We start from the raw sequence: 21,622 nt of genomic DNA, 5'->3' as shown, positions 1-21,622 counted from the left end.
TTATAAAGACACATTTTAAGTACCAGGATCTTTTGTTGTTGTTGTTTTATGTTTTGTTTTGTTTAGCATCATGTATATAATATCTGCAGAACTGCTTGTACAATGCAGTGATGTTTCTTTATTTGGCATCTGAAAAGCTAAGAAACCAATGTGCTTGAAATGATGAAGCTTATGAAACAAAAAGCTGACACAATTCTGGGTGTGTCCAGAAGACAGAAAATTCAGTTAATGAACTTTTTTATACACAAGGACCATTGTCAATTTCATGAGAGAAACAGAGATGTTAAAGTAGCTGTTTCATAAAGCTGAAGCAAAAGACTGCATAAGTCTGCTGATGATCAGGATGATTTTAAAGTGCCCTCTCATTTAAGCAGTTGCCCCAAGTGTCACATGGCAAGAATATTCCCAAGGGACAGATTTGTTACTACTAGGGAATACATTCTCAGTCCACACTGAAGCTCTCCAATGACTTTTCAAATAATCCTGTCCACAGGATAGTTTAGCTGTGCCAGTTATGGTGTCTGGGGATGGAAAGGTATGATGCTACCCTGGTGCTCCTATTGAAGGTAGGTGTCTGTTTCCACACATGGGTTACTCATGCACCTGGTATACCCAGAAGCCAACCAGAGACAGCTGCACAGGAAGCATACCAGCAGTGAGGAGGAGACAGGGGACAGAAGTCCTCTGGGTGCCTCTGACAGAAGAATAGGAGGCAGGAGAGCCCTAGGCAAACTTTCAAAGGTATCAGGAAAGACACTGTGAGTGTAAACCTCATAACTGAAATTATGGAGTGACTGAGAGATAAAGCTCAGTTTATGTTGTCTGGTATTAAGTACCATTGCTCTTTTGTGGGTTTAAGAGTGACTTATTTAACAGATGTGCTCAGCAGGTGTTTGACAGCAATGTTGCAGCAGACTAGGATCTCTTCAGAGACTGTTTCTGTTTTATAGAGTAACTGAGGGGGAATATTTTCACATATAACTGCAAAAATGCTGCAAGGAGAAAGTATGTCCTGAAGAGAAACAAAAGAGACCTCAAGAATGCAGGAGGCTGTAAAGAAAAGTTCACTTTTAAATTGAGATCAAAAGTGAATCTAAGAGTGGAAAAAAGGCAGTAAGTGAAGCAGGGCATGTGGGGGGTACACCTACTGGGGAGAAATTATAGAAACATGTTGTAAGGAGAAGATTGAGTCTTACAAAGAAAATTAGACTGAAGAGAGCAACAAATACACTAAAGAAAATATAAGTTTTCCTAGAAAGCTGCAGAGACTATCTTATTGATTTTTTTAATGGATTGGATAGTTAAGGATCCCATGAACAAAGCAGCAAAAGCTAGGTGGATGTGGTGCAAAATATTTTAGCTGAAGTTCTCTCTAGATTCAATATCCTTGCAGGACTGCAGAAGCCAGTAAATCTCTCAGTAGTTGTGTTCAACTTCAGAAAATAGAGTTACATACAAACAAGGACTCCTGCTAAGGAAGAATCTGGAAGAAATCATTAAGAGTTATGTCATGGCAGATGGCACAGATGCTAATTAAGATATTTCATTGAAGGCAGAGAACAAATATTTCCTGCTTAGTAAGAAAGGCTTGAGAAAGGGCAAGAAGGAGCCTGCAAGGCTAGGCAGCATGATATCAGAGACTGCTAAAGGCAAGAAGACATCCTTCAGGAACTTGAAGACTTATGAAGAGAATAGAAAGGACTGTAAATTTGTTAATACTAAATATTAAAATAAAATCCAGAGCAAGGCATATCAAAATAATTGCAAGATACATGAGAGTATTAACCTAAAGATACACAAGAGAGTTAACCAAAATAGTTGCAAGAAACTTGAAAGTTAAGAAATGCTTTTTCTAAATTATAAGCAGCAGGGAGTCTGGCAGAGAGTCTGTCATGCCAAAAGATATTCAAGGGAAAGAGAAACACTGAGAAGAGTTATAACAACAAAATTGTTTTAATCTTTTACTTCTGCTTTCCCTGTAGGAGGATTTGGAGAGACTGTCACACAGGACTTTTTCTCCATGATGGAACTCATCTGAAGTCATTCAGTGGTGGTAGAAAACAAAATGTAGAAAATATCAAAAACAGATGGCACCCACCCAGGATTTTTAAAAGTACTCAGGGGTGAAATATTTAAAATGGTAGCTGTGGTGTGTGAAATTCCTGTTTAAAACCTTTGATGTTTTTTTTGAGATGTGAGATTGTAAATAATGTTGCTAACTTTAAAATGAATCTATGAGAGGTTAAGAGAAGAAAATAGACCAATAAGACTGTAATGGGCAAATTAGTAGGAACTATAAAAACGGATCTTTAAAAAAGGATCAGAAGGTGGTTAACAGTATCAGAGTCACCAAACACTCAGAAAAGAATGTTTAAGGCTGTCTTAGCAGTGGCTAAGAAAGTTCTTGCAATCTTAAAAAAACTAGCTAAAGTATCAGAGGGAAGGGTGGTTTTCACGGTCAGTTTTCACAGCAGAAAGAAGCCACCAATGAAGTCTCGTGGAGCATGTACTGGGATCTATGTTCCTCAAAATGTATGTGAGCATGTGAACATGCTGGAAATGTAATAAATAGTTATTTCATAAATTTGCTGATCGTACTAAGTTATTAAAGGTGGTAAATATGTGTGATTGGACTGTTTATTAAAATAGCAAATGAAATTAAGTGAAGGTAAACATAACAAGTGACATTTTATTTAACGTAATATTTCACTTATCTTGATATTTTTCAGTTAAATATTTCTATGAAAATACTAGTCCTGTGCTTGGCAGGTCAAAAAACGCAAGTATGCAGTTGAGAATTATTAGGCAAGTGACAGAGTAAAGAAGTGAGCATCACTGCATCAATATAGATGTATGCTAGGCCATGGTATTTAACCTTTTAAATAAAATTTGTAGTTTTGATCCCCATCTGGAGATAGGGGAAAAAAACAACAACAACAACAACAACAAAACTAAGAATGTAATCAAGCTGAAAGAGCTTCCGTGAATCGGTGAAAATGATAGTCAGCGGGCAGGAGATTATTCTGTCCAAGAAGTGGAAGCAGACAATGATTCTTCACATCACAGGAGAAGCATGAAAGGGAAGTACAACAGAGATCAATAAAATTATGAGTGGTATAAAGTGTCTAGTTCTAGGGGGTACCAAAAAAGCTCACAACAAGCAAGATGACAACAGAAAAAGAAGTTATTTAAGCAATGTGGTGTGAAACTGGGGAACTGTTGCTTAGCATATTGCATATGCATATGGGACTCAGGAGAGGCTAAGAGGAACAGAAAGAAAATAGGCATCAAGAGTTGCTATTTAAAATGATAGTATTTCTGGCTCAGCCATGAGCTATGAACCATTGGTGGCAGGAAGGCTATCTGGAAGAAGCATTTCTACATGCATGCCTTTGATCATTGTCAGCTGGTTTGTAGCACAGTTATACTGCTAACTTAAATTGAAAAACTTTGAAGTCACTGAAACACTTACGGCCAGAAAAATCTCTACTTATAAAGTTTATTGTGTACTTTATAGAGGCACTGTTATTACTCCAAACAAATCAACAAAACTCTCCAAGAATGATCATACAGAAAGGACTACAAAAATGTCTAAAAAAAGTAAAGGATTTTCTTCTGAAAATCATGCCATAATGAAAAATTCACCTGTGGTTGTGCATTACCATGTTTAGGCACTGATAGGCATGTGTAGTAGAAGAAGAATGCCAAGAAGAGTGAAAGACATGGAGATGCATACTTTGGAAAGAAACATGTTCCTGTGTTGCTATAATTTATGATCTCTTGATTAGTGCTGATTATATATGTTTACTTAAAAGTAAACTTGTCCTCTATATATTTCCTTAATTTTTATACCTGGAAAAAAAATACTCTACTGATAAATGCAGTTGCGCTATATGTTGTGAATGGAAATCATTTGAATAATTGGAATTGGGAACTTACAATTTAATCCTGAGACTCACTTTGATTGGACAAAATCCCTTTAGTTTTCTGCATTTGAATATTGAAAGAGTTTTTTATCTTTCCACTAAAGTAACATCAGCTGTGCATATGACAAATCTGTTACTTATAGTGTAAGCTTTATCTAGGCTTTTCATGTTTCTCGAGTTATCACAGAATCACAGAATTTCTAGGTTGGAAGAGACCTCAAGATCATCGAGTCCAATCTCTGACCTAACGCTAGTAGTCCCCACTAAACCATATCCCTAAGCTCTACATCTAAACGTCTTTTGAAGACTTCCAGGGATGGTGACTCCACCACTTCCCTGGGCAGCCTGTTCCACTGCCTCACAACCCTTTCAGTAAAGAAGTTCTTCCTAACATCTAACCTAAAACTCCCCTGGCTCAACTTAAACCCATTCCCCCTCGTCCTGTCACCAGGCACGTGGGAGAACAGGCCAACCCCCACCTCTCTACAGCCTCCTTTAAGGTATCTGTAGAGAGCAATAAGGTCGCCCCTGAGCCTCCTCTTCTCCAGGCTGAACAAGTCCAGCTCCCTCAGCCGCTCCTCATAGGACTTGTTCTCCAGGCCCCTCACCAGCTTCGTCGCCCTTCTCTGGACCCGCTCAAGCACCTCGATGTCCTTGTAGCGAGGGGCCCAAAACTGAACACAGTACTCAAGGTGCGGCCTCACCAGAGCAGAGTACAGGGGGACGATCACCTCCCTAGCCCTGCTGGCCACACTGTTTCTTATGCAAGCCAGGATGCCGTTGGCCTTCTTGGCCACCTGAGCACACTGCTGGATCATATTCAGCCAACTATCAACCATCACTCCCAGGACCTTCTCTGCCTGGCAGCTCTCCAACCATTCCTCTCCCAGCCTGTAGCTCTGCTTGGGGTTATTGCATCCCAGGTGGAGGACCCAGCACTTGTCCTTGTTGAATTTCATGCAGTTGACCTCAGCCCATCGGTGCAGCCTATCCAGATCCTCCTGCAGAGCCTTCCTACCCTCGAGCAGATCGACACACACACCTAACTTGGTGTCATCTGCGAACTTACTGAGGGTGCACTCAATGCCCTCGTCCAGATCATCGATGAAGATATTAAAGAGGACCGGCCCCAGCACTGAGCCCTGGGGAACGCCACTAGTAACCGGCCTCCAACTGGACTTGACTCCATTCACCACGACTCTTTGGGCCCGGCTATCCAGGCAGTTTCTAACCCGATGAAGCGTGTGCCAGTCCAAGCCAAGAGCAGCCAGTTTCTTGAGGAGAATGCTGTGGGAGACAGTGTCAAAAGCCTTGCTGAAGTCAAGGTAGACCACATCCACAGCCTTTCCCTCATCCACCCAGTGCGTCACTCTGTCATAGAAGGAGATCAGGTTCGTCAAGCAGGACCTGCCTTTCATAAACCCATGCTGCCTGGGCCTGATCACCTGCTTGCCCTGCAAGTGCCACATGATGACTCTCAAGATAATCTGCTCCATGAGCTCGCCTGGCACTGAGGTCATAGTCCCAGTTAAAATTATCTTTTCAATGCACTGGTTCAGGCAGAACCTCCTGTGCTTCAGTTTGTGCCCATTAACTCTTGTCCTGTCTCTGGACACAACTGAAAAGAGACTGGTTCCATCCTCTTGACACCCTCCCCTCAGATATTTATACAGATCTATGAGGTCTCGCCTCAGTAGTCTCTTTTCCAGGCTAAATAGACCCAGTTCTTTCAGCCTGTCCTTGTATGACAGGTGCTCCCTTCCAACATCTTTGTAGCTCTCTATCTCTCTTGTAGGGATGTAGTTCTACAACCCTCTTGCACTGTGGAGCCCAGAACTGGACACAATACAGCAGATATGACCTCAGCAGGGCTGAGCAGAGGGGCGGGATCATCTCCCTTGACCTGCTGGCAACGCTCTTCCAAATACAGACCAGGATACTGTTCACCTTCTTGGCAGAAAGGTCACATTGCTGGCTCGTGGTCAGCCTGCTGTCCACCAGCACTCCCAGGTCTCTCCATCATTATTTGATTCCATTTAAAGAGATTTTGCAGTAATGATTAATAGGTTATGCAACAATAAATATATATACTTTTTTCAAAGAAATATTTTTTAACTTTTGTAGATGACAAAGTCAGTAAATCACTTCTATTTATTCTAATTTAATAAATATAATATTGAATAATTGTGTGTGTCACTGTTACAGCTGTGGTGCTTTGTAGTCTTTACCCATGTATTTTGTGAAGACAAGTAGTCAAGTCCAGTGGAATGAGCAACCCTATGGAACTGAGCAGGACAAGAAGTAATTTCTAAATGGTGTCAAGAACCTGTTCAACTTGGATGTGAGGAGAAAGCTTGGGACAGAAAAAACATTGTAATAGGTCTTACAGTCTTAATCTTGACATCCTGAAGTATACAGAAATCTGACAGGAAAGATTAATGCATTTTTGTTCAAACACAGAGGCAGGGGAGTGACTTCGATGACCTTCTTATAAATGGGGAAGAAGTTTTCAAATAGAATATGAGGCTGTGAATTTGAGTATTATTAATACTGCCATCAATTGGGAGCAAGCAACACGGTAAAGGAAAGTGAGTGAGAGCCCAAGAGTAAATGTATAAGTTATACTTTTGATGTACTTGTCAGGATTTCAGAGAGCTGAGTGGTGTTCGTTATGGTATACATGGATATTACCAAAGAGGGTAATGCTACCATAGGGTGACCCAAGCAGAAAATACTTGGTTGTCAGATCTCATAAAATTTGTAAAGATTATCAAAACACTGTAGAAAAGCTTACAAGAATGTGAAATTTGCAAACACTAAGTATTGAAAGGTCTGCTGAAAAAAGATTTGAGACCAAAAGAGTCTGTCATGCCAACAAGCACAGAACCCCTTTAAACACACTATCTGGATTTGCTTTTAATTCATTTGTCCTCAGCCCATATACACAGGAAAGTAGATTGTTATCTGTGTGGACAAAATCATTAAGAAGGGCAGAAAAAAATTAAATTGCTTAGGACTTTGTTATCACTTCTACTTAATCTGGGTATGTAGCAGGGTAAAAATAAGTATGTATGTTCTTTTTTGATAGTTTGTTCTCACTTTAATTCTACTTTCTGTTGCCAGTATAAAGCAAAAGGATTTACTTAAATAAAATAAGACTTTCTCTCCTTGGCAATATTGTTTTATTCTAGTCGACAGGAAAATGAATAATAATTCGCCATTTGTATGATAAGTCCTGAATTAAGGAAGAACCAGGCTAGCTGATTCCTGGAAGTCTCAGTGAAATGTGAGTGGGAGAGGGGTTGAGAACAAATAATATTTATTTCTCATTATGTGTTGTGTGAGAATTAGAATTATTTTCTGGATGTATTTCCTTCTACTGGCATGAAGTATGAAAATGATCTAGATTAGACAATTAAGTTAACTGAAGCTACATGAGTAACAATCTTAGTAGTGTAAGATATGAAAAATGACAGAAGTCCTCTTTATTGAAGAAGGTTGGTGAAATAAGTTTTGACTAATATTTAATGGCCATATTTAAAAGTAATTAAGTAATTTATGAATGGATTCATTGAGCATGAACAGTAAAAGTAACAGATAATCTGTTTTTTACTAGGACTTTTATGAGCAAAGGAAAAAAAAATCATTTATCATTATGGCTCTTTCTAAAACATTCTAGTATGTCCTTGTTGTATTTGCTGTGATCAGCTTAGTAATAGAAACCACACAGATAGTATAAGGAAAAAAATTATCCAGATAAATAGAACATATCAACTTCACAACTTTTCATAAATATTATTAGTTTATCATCTCTACATGCCTGCAGTAATATCTAATATGTCTTTTTTCCAGAATGTTCTGCATAAACTAGAATATATAGGGAAGGGGGAGTATCCTACTGACAAAGCGGGGATGAAGACCAAGGCAATTACTCAGAATATGTAATTTAGGTGTTAATTACATATTCTAATATGTAATTAATATGTTAATTAGGTGCTAAGCAAAAAAAAAAAGTCTAAAAAATCTTTTCAGAGTCCCATTAATACAAATGGGCATCAGTGTAATCCTTGAGGCATGATATCTTAATTTTGACTTAAGCAGGAAATGCAATTTAATGATGTCTCTAAGGACAGAAATATTGGGGCTGCAGGCAGAAACATAAAAAGCATAGTAAGTTTTCAAATGCATGAATGGCAGAGGTAATACATTCTGTTCATGTACCCTCTGGACTCACGTCTTTGATAAAGGTGTGTTTTTACATAGATGTAGGAGGAAATCTACTGGGAAAAAATACTATAGACAGCACCTGCTGTTCTCCTGCTGTGAGTTACTGTACTGCTTTGTCTTCATAGATACCATTTACCAGAGAGATGTATTTTTTTAAATGGTTTTGAAATTTTATCTATTATGGATTTACATTATATTATGAATTTACTAGCTACCATTTATTCTGGTATGTACAATCTGCTTTAATACTCCAGAACAAGAAAACAAAAATATTTAATTCACTGAAGTATTATTAAGTTCTCAGGTACAAAGGTCACTTGGACCAGCTAATAAGCCACATAAGTTCTTGTCTAATATTCCTGTTTTGGTATTAATCGTATCTCAGATTCTCTACCTCTCTCTCTCAATTTATGCATTCTCTTCTTAATATTCATTTTAAACCAAGCTAAGGTTTATTTGATCAATCATTTCTAATTATCTTCTCCACCAAACTTCTTTATCACTCCCCCTCCTACTCAGGACAGGGGGAAAATAGAATCAAAAAGCTAACTAACAAAACAACAACAAAAAAAACTTCTTGAGAAAATCAGTTTAACGAAAGTTTAATGAAAGAAAATCAAAGGTGATGCATGGAAACAAAGTGGATTCTATATTGTCTACTATATTTATATTTGTGTTGTCTACTTCCCATCAATGCGTGGCTTCCAGCCACTTCTTGGGAAGTGGACCCCCTGTGCAAGTAGCAATTTCTCTGGAAAGCAAATACCTTCATAATGACAACACCCCATACTCCTCCTTTCTCTTAACTTTTATTGGTGAGCAAGATGTCATATAATATCCAATATCTCTTTGGTCACTTTGGGTTAGCTGTCCCAGCTGTGTTCCCTCCTCACCTCTTGCCTAACCCCCGCCTAGAGGCCATAGGGGGGGCAATTGGAGACAGCCTCAATGCTGTGCCAGCACTGCTCAGCAACTGGTGTGACATCAACACTGTTCTAGCTACACATGCAAAGCACCATGTTATATGGGATGCAGTGAGGAAAGTTAACTCCATTCCAGACTGACTGCATACCCAGAATGATATTTAATCATTCTATATGTTTATATATTTCTATAAAATATATTATGTGCTAGAATAAAAGCTGCAAAAATACAACTCTAATGTCTGAATGCTTTAGATTACATAATACTTAAAGACACACTAAGATTGCTGGTATGGAGTCTGCATGTTTAGAACCTTTTATTATTATTATTATTATTATTATTATTATTATTATTATTATTATTATTATTAAGTTTTGGATTAAGCAGTTTGACATTTATCTTCATTGTCATCCTGCCAAGGGCAATTCATTTTGTCTAATATCTTGCTGAAGAATGGAATGACAGGAAGTATTGAAATCAAGTAGTAGACATGATACGTACTGCAGTCAGGTATATTCCTCAGGCAACATTAATGAATCAATAATCTTGAAGTGTATAAAAGTTGGTATGGTTTTTCTTTATTTATAAAAAAGTTATATTTTTTTGTCTATTTCCAATATCCAACCTGCAAATTATGCCAAGGTTATTTTCTGGGCCTTCATCAGACTGCAGTTTCAGAATAAGTACTTCTCAGAGAGTGCCTATAACCGTGATCATCTGAAGACAGAATATGCTTAACCTCAGTTAGAATTAAGAGTCTCAGTATAACTGTGAAGCACTGAATTCTTGGCCTTCTACTCCTTTGAATCCCTAATAGCTACTTCAAAGATAATGATGCTTTTTGGAGGAATGTGGTTAGTAAGCTAACGACATACAAAAACCACGCAGAGAGAGACATTTTTGTAGCACTGGTAAAGGACTGCTAAAATGTTCTAAGTGGCAAATATAACAAAAATGAAAATGTATTTTTTGAACATGTAAAGAACATTTTACTTTCAAGAATGGCAAAATGCCAGTCTCGTGAAAGTATTGTAACATCCCTTAAAGAAAGCATGGGGACTGAGAACTTATTTCCTTCAGTGGTCTTTAATTTTGTATATTTTTTTCATATTCAGCTGCCTGCAAATCTGTGCTACTATATACCGGTGAATAGCTATGGCAGCAGGGCCTGAGGTCCTTAGAGGATACCTATTTTATTTATTTATTTATTTATTTTTTTCCTTCCCCCAGACTCTCACAACCCTAAATTATGTCAAAAATTGGACTTTCAAAAAAACACAGAAGAATAATGACAGCTAGATGAGCCTTGGAGTACCAACACTGTTTCTTAGGTCTTTCATTAAAACTAACAATGATTTATGTCTTCACCAGAAATCAACTGTTTTCCTGCCAGAAAGTGTAATTTTCTGATAGATAGTGATTATGGATAAAAAGGAAATATGTCTTTATCACTTTCAGCAACTTCAGAGGCTAAAAAATTCAATCAAACACACAAATAGACCTAATATCTTACATACAAAAGACTCCTGTGCCCTTAGATCCACACCCAAAGTTTGTCCAGAGCATGTTTTCCTATGTCTAACATACTGGAATCCAAGAACCTGAAGAAAACCCATAAATCATTTAGAAGAAACCAGGCTATATTCAAATGCAAAATGTTTAACAGTATTTCAGAATGATAAATATGAGGACATTGTTGAAAATGATGTATTTGGCAACCAGAGTTTTCCAGAGACAGAAACTTCTCTAGTCTGAGAAATGTGTGTCTTCATGAATGAATGTAAGATGTAGAAAATGGTTGAGTCAGAATGGGAACACAGAAGTGAGAATTGACGAGTTCTGTTTCAACAGAAATGCTGCAGTCATAGGGGTGAATGGAATTTGTGTAGTTCATGGGGAGTTCACATTCATCTACCCAGTGGGGTGTCCCTGTGAGCTGCACTCTGCACTGCTCTGCGTAGCCATGGTGCTGCAGGGAGACTTCTGGCAGTGCCAGATGGTTTTGATGGCTGCTGTTTTCATTCCAAAGTCTCTCCCTCCCATTGTAAATCTTCATGCTTTCATATACTTTTTTTCAGGCTGACTCCTTCTTTGTGTCTAAAGTCTCTAATCCTCTCCTTACCATTTAATCTCCTGCCTATTTAACAAGTTCAGTTTAGTTTAACAGGTGAATTAGTTAACAAGTTATTTAACAGATTAATGCATACTGCTTAACCCTTACATTCTTCATTTAACAGGTGGGATAGCATTACCCAGATCATTTATTTGCCAAGGGTGCACCTTGCAGGTACCTTTGCAACATACTGATGGAAGGAATGCCTGATAATTCTCAAACGTTTTTCTGAAAATAGAGGAACTTTCCTGAAGAATTCTTTCTATTAAGAACTAAGCAGACTTTATTTTCTGCAAAGAAAATACAGGACTTCTGTGCCTGTATCTGGGATTTCGAAACCTTGCTTTCATATATTTTTTCCTTGCTTTCTGAGAAAAGTGGTCAGACAGCATAGAAATGTTTATTTCTTAGGTGAAGGGATATCTTTGAGTATATTAATTTTGTACAAAGCAAATCTTCTTGAAAGAAAAGACTGGATGGAATTTCCTGCCCAGTGACTTGGCCCTGCTCTCAGGAGGCAGACTTTTATTTTAAGCAATTCTTTGAGTGTGTGTATTGTAGTAAAATTTGGCTTTCTTTGTGAAATACTGTTTTTATTACTGCCACAGCAGTCTATTATCCCCATGATGATAAGTTTCCTCATAAAGCTAATGTATTGTACATAGCTGGGTACTGTGAACTTGTGGCAGTACGGTGGACTGACTGTCTAGTGCATAAGAGTTTTAAAGACAGGAAAATAACTGTTGCATCTCTGTTTTCCCTTTTCCAGCTTTCCCTATGAAAAGAAATATTCTAGATGAAAATTGTAAGGGCTCAGTGCCATCACTATTTTTTCACTGAGTAAAACATGACCTTTATTTTAATTTGGGATAACTTTGTTCACTGGTCCAGTTTGCTAACAGCTTTCATTTAAGGTAGATCAAAAATATCTAGGTCTGCCTAAAACAAATGCAAATTTAAAGAACATATCCTCTCACACTCTGAATATAATGCCTTTGACTCCATGCATAGAGGTGTGTTCTTGGAATAAACTAAATGGGAGAACAGTGATGGCATTCAGAAACAGAATATGAAGACTACCTTAGGAAGCATTAATATATGGCTAAGTGAGAAAACTAATTAATAGATTTCATTCAGAATGTTAATGATGAGACAGGAGAGGAAGATAAACCTGCTGCCACAAACAGAACTTTTTCTGAATCTCAGTTCCACCAAAAAACACCACATTGATGACACCATGACCCTTATTTCTTACTGAAAAGCTCTATGACACCCCAAAGTCTGTGTAAAGGCTTGGGTTCCTTTTTCTAACTAAATAATTATGGTTCTGTTTGGTTTGGTATTGTGCCTAGATATACATGTCTGATATCATAACGTGTAACCTTTAGTAACTAGACTATTGGTTTCAGCTCAGTAGGGCTATGTATATACTGAAGGCAATATATATTGAATTTTACTTATGAAGATGACTTTGCCATTACTGTTCAGAAATAAATCAATACTAATTGTTTTCTCATATTCAGCTTTCCTGTAATGACATCTAGATGCCAGATTTTATTATAGTTGTGATTTATTGTTCTTGTAATATAACTCTAAAACTGTATTTTTATGTGTCAAATAAGAGAGAAGGTTGTTTTGCTCACTACTGCTCACTTACCTGCAAATAAAATTACATTTTACATCACACTGAAACATGGGAAGAGATGGCTACATGGGAAGAGATTCAAGAGGTACTGACTCCAACTATCTTAAGTATAACAGCTTAAACTTTGAATCTCACATACTCAGGTAAAGAAAGAAGGTAACGAAATATTGGGCCAAAGAAAAGCCACTCTAACTTTATCTTATTATTATTACTACTGTCATTTAATGTTCCTTTAGTCTTTAACACGTGCTCAATATTTTTTTTCACAGCTGTACAAGTAATTTGACTTCAGCCGTTCCAATGAACATAAAAGGCCTCCAGCTATATAGCACCATTAAGTAGCATGTCACCATATATGTATCATCTTCAAGAAACTATATACATTGGCATTATGGTTTACTGTTTACATTTGACCCTATACATGAACCCTATATGTTGATTCCACACTGATCAACAATTGAGCTTCCTCTCCTCAAAAGAAAAGGATAAGAAAATATGATGAAAAAATGCTCGTGGACTGAAATAAGAAGCAGTGTAATTAAAGGAAAATGGCAGAAAAATGTATAAATAAATAATAAATTTTAAAAAGTACATGCTGTGCAGACGTAAAAGGAGAAAATGGTAATTCTCTACTTCCCATCAACAAGTGATATTCAGCCACATCTTCAGAAGCAGGACTTCCATACATATAGTGGTTGTTTGAGAAGACAGGTTTTCATAACAACAGTTCCCTCCTTCTCTTCCTTCCTCAGCTTTTATCACTGAGCATTATGGGATGCCCTTTTTGTTAGCCTGGGTCAGCTGGCCTGGAGTTTTCACCTCCCCAGCTCTTTCCCGGGTCTTGTGATGGAGTTGGAGATCCAGCCTTGATGTTGTGCCAACACTGCTCAGCAGCAGGCAAAACATCAGTGATATCAGGCTGTTCTAGCCCCTGGTGCAAAGCACAGAACTGTACGGTCTGCCCTGCGGAAAGCTAACTCCATCACAGCCAGTTGCCATATACACTGTTTTACTGTTTGTTTTTTGTTTTGTTTTTTGTTTTGTTTTGTTTTGTTTTGTTTTGAGCATGAGACATTTGATGAACATAAGAATAAATTCTCCACTTCCAGAGCTCTGTGTTAGCCTAACATCAAAATAACTTAATGGTACTGTACTGTACATCTAAAAAGAGGGGGAGTGAGAGAGCAGTTGTGGGGTTTAGCTGCCCAGCACAGTAAAACCACCACAGGTACATTAGTACATGAAAACATTTTGGAGACTAATTATATCAAGACTATTTTTACCTAGTTATATGGGAACATGGATTAAAATACCAAGGTCCTTCTCTGATGTAGGATGTGATATGACGAGGATGTGACGTACATTTTTTTTTTCTTTCTTTTTTTTTTTTTTCTTAATTCACTTTATTGTGAACATTTTGAATTTTTACACACTTACAATTTTTCAAGAAAATCATTCTTTTCCACCCTTCCTTTTGATTTTGTCTAATCAATTCTTTGTAAGATTTTTTTTATTATTATTTTTACAAGTCCTGTTGGGTAAAAAATGTCTCCAAAATAATTAAATTTGAGCCCTGGGTTATTGCTGAACTTTATCAAGTGAAAGGCTCTTCATAAAGAGTGTACTTTATAATCCTTTTATAATCAATTGTTTTATATTTTTTATTTTATTTTATTTTTTTATAATCAACAATTTTATAATCAAGATAGCAGCTAGATACTAGCTGCAGAATTACAGCATGTAGTATACCAGCTACACATAAGAGTCAGGTTGGGAATTTAATTTACAGCCCATGTAAAGTTTGTTTGACCACTAGCATGAATATAGGCTATCTTGTGAGTCTCCTTTTTTTCTCTGGAAGACTTTCAAAGTCACTCCTTGATTTTCTATCTTGCTAGCAATTTATAGCTAGAAAGCCATGTTTAATTAAATGTGAGGGAAACGAATATTTGTTCTTTTGGATCAGGAAAATGAGAATTTCCATTTTCATTGACACTGAAGGAGTTAATCTGCTACAGCCCCAAATGCTGCACCACCTTGGCAGTGGAGGGCATGGATCCTCTATTTTGCCAAATTATTACAAAGGCCTTCATCAACTGTCAGCAGTGTAAATCCCAGAAAGATAATTTTCTTGATGGCTATAGTAAGCAAAAAAGATTGTAGTTCAAATAGCTTCATTGGCCTGAAAGTTAGTGGTGTTTTAATGACAGTAGATTCAAAAACATCTTGCACCTGTGCTGAATAATTCAGGAAAGAAAACACAGGTTCAAACAAGTACTGAGTGTCTGTTAGCTGCAGAAAGCTATTAACAAAGACCTCTAAAAGGCTCACACACCTTCCTGTCTCAGAAAAAAGCATTCCTTAAGATTGTTTAGAGTGTTTTATTTTTTTCTCTCTTTTTCTTTTCTTTTTCTCATTTCCTGATCTTTGTTTTGTTTTGTTTTGTTTTTCCTCTAAGTGTTTTTAAGTACTCTGACTGTGACATTAATACTGAAATTATATTGTGTGCAGTTGGAAAGTATTTCTTACACACTACTCCACTAACCTAGGACATCATCGTCTTTCTGTTAAAACGTGTATATTTCATGTTAAAATACCGTTATGTTACTCTTACATAAATCTTCACTACAGTACCAATGGCTTTCTTTTCTTTGGCTTTAAGCCCTTGATTTCTGTAACAGGTTATTAATACAACTACATTGTCTCTCTACAGAGGAAAAAAAAAATCAAAATGTAATATATTGTGTAATGTAAATATAATGTGACTTTGCAGTAAGTGTATTATGAAGTTGTAATGAAAACTCTCATTTCAGTGAGATTTTAGTCAAGATAGTATCACACCACTGTAATAAGAAAAGTGGCAGAGGCAGTTACTGTGGTGTGTGAGCACAAAAATCAGCCTCTGTTTTCAGGCAGTGCACTGGTTTTTAAATATCTTCTCAAGGAAGTGAACCATATTTTCTGCTGTTTTGTGCAATGTTAAAGATTCTGGCATTTTTGGATTATAGCTGCTGAACTATAAAGTAGTTCAAATAACTTTGAATACTTGCCTAATATTCTATGTCATGTTAAAAATTGCCTAGCCATTTGGAAGGTGTAAATGGAAAATGAATCCACTGAAAAAGAAAAAGATAATAATAATCATCATAATAATAAAACAAAATCTTTTGCAGTTCCCAGCTACAAAATAAATAAAATAAATAAATAAATGATGTTCTGCATTTTGGGGTGTGATAGTGTTTAAATGACAGTGTTTAAAATGCTTCTATTTTCTGCTAGAGCATAGAAGATTCTGAAGAGGTCATTGGCAAAATGTTTAAAGAAATAATAAATCACCTGTTTCACTATGTTACAGCTATCAGACTTGTGAAAGGGTGAGTGATTCATACTAATACATACCTTTTCTGACAGCTTGTAAGTATGTTTTGGAAAGAGACTTCAGATTCTGTAGTTACAGCAACGGTTCTCTCTGACACAACGGCTATTACTCTTGGTAGGAAGAAATTTCTGCACCCCTGTTTTATCTCTGAGTGGTGAACTATTAGTGGCTATGCCATTTAATTTGAATGTCAACATGTAGCAGCATATAATGTGATTTTGTGGCTTTTTAGCCTTTTGGCCACTGAGCTTTGATCACAGCATGGTTTCAAAGAACCATAGAATCACTTACATTGGAAATGACATCTAAGATCATTTAGTCTAACAATTAACTTAGCACTGTGAAGTCCACCACTAAACGATGTCCCTAAGCGCCACATCTACACATCTTTTGAACACCTTCAGGGATGGATACTCAACCACTTTCCTGGGCAGTCTGTTCCAATGCATCACAACCCTTTCAGAGAAGAATTTTTTCCTAATATCCAATGTAAACTTCCCCTGGCACAACCTGAGTCCATTTCCTCTTGTTCTATCACTTGTTGCCTGGGAGAAGAGATCAAAATTCAAATCCTGAGTAGTCACTAATTTTTCTAGAGTACTGTTCATTCCCAAGTTCAAGTATCTGTAGATTGTTCCTTAAGTCATTAAGTTGGAAAATTGCATCTAAAGTCAATTTTTCCGAATGTTCATATGTTTCAGGTCAATGTTGATGTTCTTCAAGTGTTCATGTGACCAGCTCAATGAACAACTTCACCAGCTTACAAGGAGACTGAACTAACGTGTTGGAAGGTAGCAGTTTCAGCTCTTTGTGTTAAAATAGCATACAAGCCTCATAATGATATCATTAGTTTTAAAACAATGTTAAAGTCTAGAATGAGAATTTTTTCTTCTTTCATATTTATTAATGAAGTGTATTTCAGTGAAAAATATTGCTTTTGAGACTTTTATATTTAATATTATTTAAAATATAATATTCTGAAATGCATTGTTTGAGGAATGAACCACAAGCAATGCCATTGGCTCTGTTTTGCTTTCAGACCAAGCATATTGCCTGTAAATCAATAACATAAGGGTACTGAGAGCTTTGGATGGCTCTCCTAGGCAATATTCTATATTCCAGGATGGAAGGGGATGAGGTACAAGGAGGGAGAGGGCATAGGAGAGAAGTTCAGCTACAGGCAGCATCAGTATGAGTCAGATAGATGGTTGTGACCACAGAATCAAAGGCCCTTCATTCCTTCATTCCCATTATTATTTGCTTTTCAGCCAGCCAAGCAGAACAGGCATTAGTTCAAGATTTTTTTTTACTTAATGTTTGATCTTTTTATCCAGACATTTTTTATTTTTATTTTTATTTTTATTTTTCTCCTGTTTGGTTGTATCACCCAGATATAAGAATCCAAGCTGTCTGTTAAATCTCTACCTAAAACACTGTAGATTAAATAACGATTACCAGTAATTCATAAAAATACAAGTCTAGAAAAATACAATAAATGACATCTAATCTGTGTAGCTTTAAGCAAGTAAAGATTTTACATATATATATATATATATTTTTTTTTTCTGAAAGATGGAAGAAAAAATAATTCTAAATCTTTATCTGTGACCGGCAGAACTTTGGGTTCTTTGATCACGGGAAGGTCTATGCTACACCGGGCCTGATGGCACCAGATGGGATGCGCCTCTCTCGGAGAGGGGTAAGGATCTTTGGTCAGGAGTTGGCAGGGCTGATAGATAGGGCTTTAAACTAGAGTCGAAGGGGGAAGGGGCTAAAACCAGGCACGCCGGTGAAGACCTAAGGGATGGTACGCTAGAATCAGAGGGGCTGTGTGCCCCTGGTCCGTCGGTCAGATCCACAAGGTGCTGAGTGTAAGGAGACGCACCTGAAGTGCTTCTACACGAACGCACACAGTATGAGGAATAAAATGGATGAGCTAGAAGTCCTGGCCCAGTCCCGCAACTACGACATCATCGGCATAAGCAAAACCTAGTGGGATGAGTCCTGTGACTGGGGTGTTGCGATAGATGGTTACAGGCTCTTCAGGAGGGACAGGCAGGGTAGGCGAGGTGGTGGGGTGGCAATGTATGTGAAGCAGGGGCTGGACTGTGTGGAACTTCAGGTCGGCGATGGCAAAGTTGAGAGCCTCTGGGTAAGGATCAAGGGACGAACGAATAAAGGGGATGTCGTTGTGGGAGTCTATTACAGACCGCCTGGCCAGGACGATAGCGCTGATAAATTATTCTTTACAGAACTAAGAGAGGCCTCGAGATTAACTCCCCTTGTCCTTATGGGGGACTTCAACTTGCCAGACGTTAACTGGGAGTGCCACACGGCTGACACGAGCAAGTCCAGGAGGTTCATGAAGCACCTAGATGATAACTTCTTGGTGCAGGTGCTAACGGAGCCAACTAGGAAAGGAGCCCTCCTAGACCTGTTGCTAGAAAACAGAGAGGGTCTGGTGGGAGATGTGGTGATTGGTGGCCGCCTTGGTCATAGCGACCATGAAGTGGTTGAGTTCAAAATTTACGGTGACAGAAGGAAAAGTGCCACCAAAACCTCATCCCTAGATATGGGGAAAGCGGACTTCAGGCTGCTCAGGGAACTAGTCAGCAAGGTCCCCTGGGAAACTGCTCTTGAAGGCCTCGATGTCCACCAGTGCTGGTCACTCTTTAAACGATGCCTCCTAGAAGCACAAGATCAGGCAATTCCTAAATATCGCAAGTCAGGCAGGCGGGGCAGGAGGCCGGCGTGGCTGACCAGGAACGTTCTAATGGAGATTAGGCGGAAACAGAGAGTGTTTCGCTACTGGAAGGAGGGCCAGGTGTCATGGAAAGAATACAGGGATGCTGTTTGTGTTTGTAGGGAGAAAGTTCATGTGGCCAAAGCACAGCTAGAGTTGAAGCTGGCTGTGTCTGTGAGAGAAAATAAAAAGGGTTTTTTTAGATATGTGAATGGAAAAAGAACTAAAGAGTACATAGGGCCGCTCCTTGATAGGGAAGGTCTCCTCACAGACAATGACATAGGCAAAGCAGAGACGCTTAACGCCTTCTTTGCCTCTGTCTTCAATGCTGATGATGGGCTTCGGGACCCAGGGTGCCCTGAGCTGGAGGACCGGGACGGTGGGGATGACAAACTCCCAACTGACCCTGAACGTGTGCAGGATTTGCTACTCCACCTGGATCCCTACAAGTCCATGGGTCCGGATGGGATTCATTCCCGGGTGCTGAAAGAGCTGGCGGACGTCATCGCGGAACCTCTTTCAATTATTTTTCAACGATCCTGGGAATTTGGAGAGGTCCCGGTAGACTGGAAGCTGGCAAATGTTGTGCCGATTTTCAAGAAGGGTCAGAAAGAAGACCCTAGCAATTACAGGCCTGTCAGTCTCACGTCAGTGCCTGGTAAAATCATGGAGAAGATGGTTCTCGAACTTATTGAGGCGCACCTGGGGGACAAAGCAGTCATTGGTCCCAGCCAGCATGGGTTTGTGAAGGGTAGGTCCTGCCTAACTAACCTGATTTCCTTTTACGATAAGATCACCCGTATGGTGGACCAAGGGAAACCAGCTGATGTGATTTTTTTGGACTTCAGCAAGGCTTTTGACACGGTTTCCCATAGGATCCTACTGGACAAAATGTCCACCATACAGCTAAATAAAAACATCATACGATGGGTGAGCAATTGGCTAACGGGCAGGGCCCAAAGGGTTATGGTAAATGGGGCTGCGTCAGGCTGGCGGGCGGTCACCAGTGGGGTCCCTCAAGGCTCCATTTTAGGGCCGGTACTTTTCAATATTTTTATAAGCGATCTGGATGTAGGAATAGAAGGTATTTTGAGGAAGTTTGCTGATGACACCAAACTTGGAGGAGTTGTGGACTCAAATGAGGGTGGAAAGGCCTTGCAGAGGGATCTGGATAGGTTGGAGAGCTGGGCGATCACCAACCGCATGAAGTTCAATAAGAACAAGTGCCGGGTCCTGCACCTGGGACGGGGAAACCCTGGCTGCATGTACAGACTGGGCGATGAGACGCTGGAGAGCAGCCTAGAAGAGAGGGATCTGGGGGTCGTGGTAGACAGCAAGTTGAATATGAGCCAGCAGTGTGCCCTGGCAGCCAGGAGGGCCAACCGTGTCCTGGGCTGCATCAAGCACGGCATCGCTAGTAGGTCAAGGGAGGTGATTTTCCTGCTCTACTCTGCGCTGGTGCAGCCTCACCTCGAGTACTGTGTGCAGTTCTGGGCACCACAGTATAAAAAGGACATGAAACTGTTGGAGAGTGTCCAGAGGAGGGCTACAAAGATGGTGAAAGGCCTGGAGGGGAAGACGTATGAAGAACGGCTGAGGTCATTGGGCCTGTTCAGCCTGGAGAAGAGGAGGCTGAGGGGAGACCTCATCACAGTCTACAACTTCCTCGTAAGGGGGTGTCGAGAGGCAGGAGAGCTTTTCTCCATTAACACCAGTGACAGGACCCGTGGGAATGGGGTTAAGCTGAGGCAGGGGAAATTTAGGCTTGACGTCAGGAGGGGGTTCTTCACAGAGAAGGTGGTTGCACACTGGAACAGGCTCCCCAGGGAAGTGGTCACTGCACCGAGCCTGTCTGAATTTAAGAAGAGATTGGACTGTTCACTTAGTCACGTGGTCTGAACTTTTGGGTAGACCTGTGCGGTGTCAAGAGTTGGACTTGATGATCCTCAAGGGTCCCTTCCAACTCAGGATATTCTATGATTCTATGATTCTATGATCTGTTGTTTAAAAATGGTCTTTACTGAATCAGCTTTTACAGTCTGTGATTCCTAAGGTTATTTTATTTTGGTTAAACTTTACACTCTTAGTTTGGCAATCTGCCTATTTCCATGAGGAAAAAAGGCCTGTGAAACTGGGTTATCCACTTGCATGCCCCACTTTTTGAACTCTTGACCACCTAATCTGGCATGGGACAAGGTCCTCAAAGGTATGAAGTTTCTGAGTTCAGATCAAATATTTCCATAGCTCAGATTGATTCTGAGGAGCATCTGAGACACTATATGTGCTTCAGCTATGTTGTCAGGCAGGTAGGGAAGGAGAAGAGAGAAAGGAGAAAAAGGGCAGAGATTCTTTAGAAACCAACATAGATGAGCTGGGAATCAACCTGTTTGCTAGTGTGCTGATGTCCCAAACTTTGAAAGTTGCAATGTGACTACAGTTCAAATGGTCCATTCCAAAGAAAATTAAATTGGCAAAATGCCATAATGTTGTTATGAATGCAAATTAACTTATCTCATATTTTTAATTGATTACGCTATATACCCTCCTTTTATTCTCTGAATTCACTACAGTTTCAACATCAATAAAAAGTAGAAAAAATCCTTGCTTGCAAGTCAAATTCTTTTGTCCTGTAAACAAAAATAAATAATTGAATTTTAAAATGCCA

This window comes from Aythya ferina, assembly GCF_964211825.1.
Source record: "Aythya ferina genome assembly, chromosome: Z".
Classification (NCBI taxonomy): Eukaryota; Metazoa; Chordata; class Aves; order Anseriformes; family Anatidae; genus Aythya; species Aythya ferina.
This window is presented reverse-complemented; position numbering follows the sequence as displayed.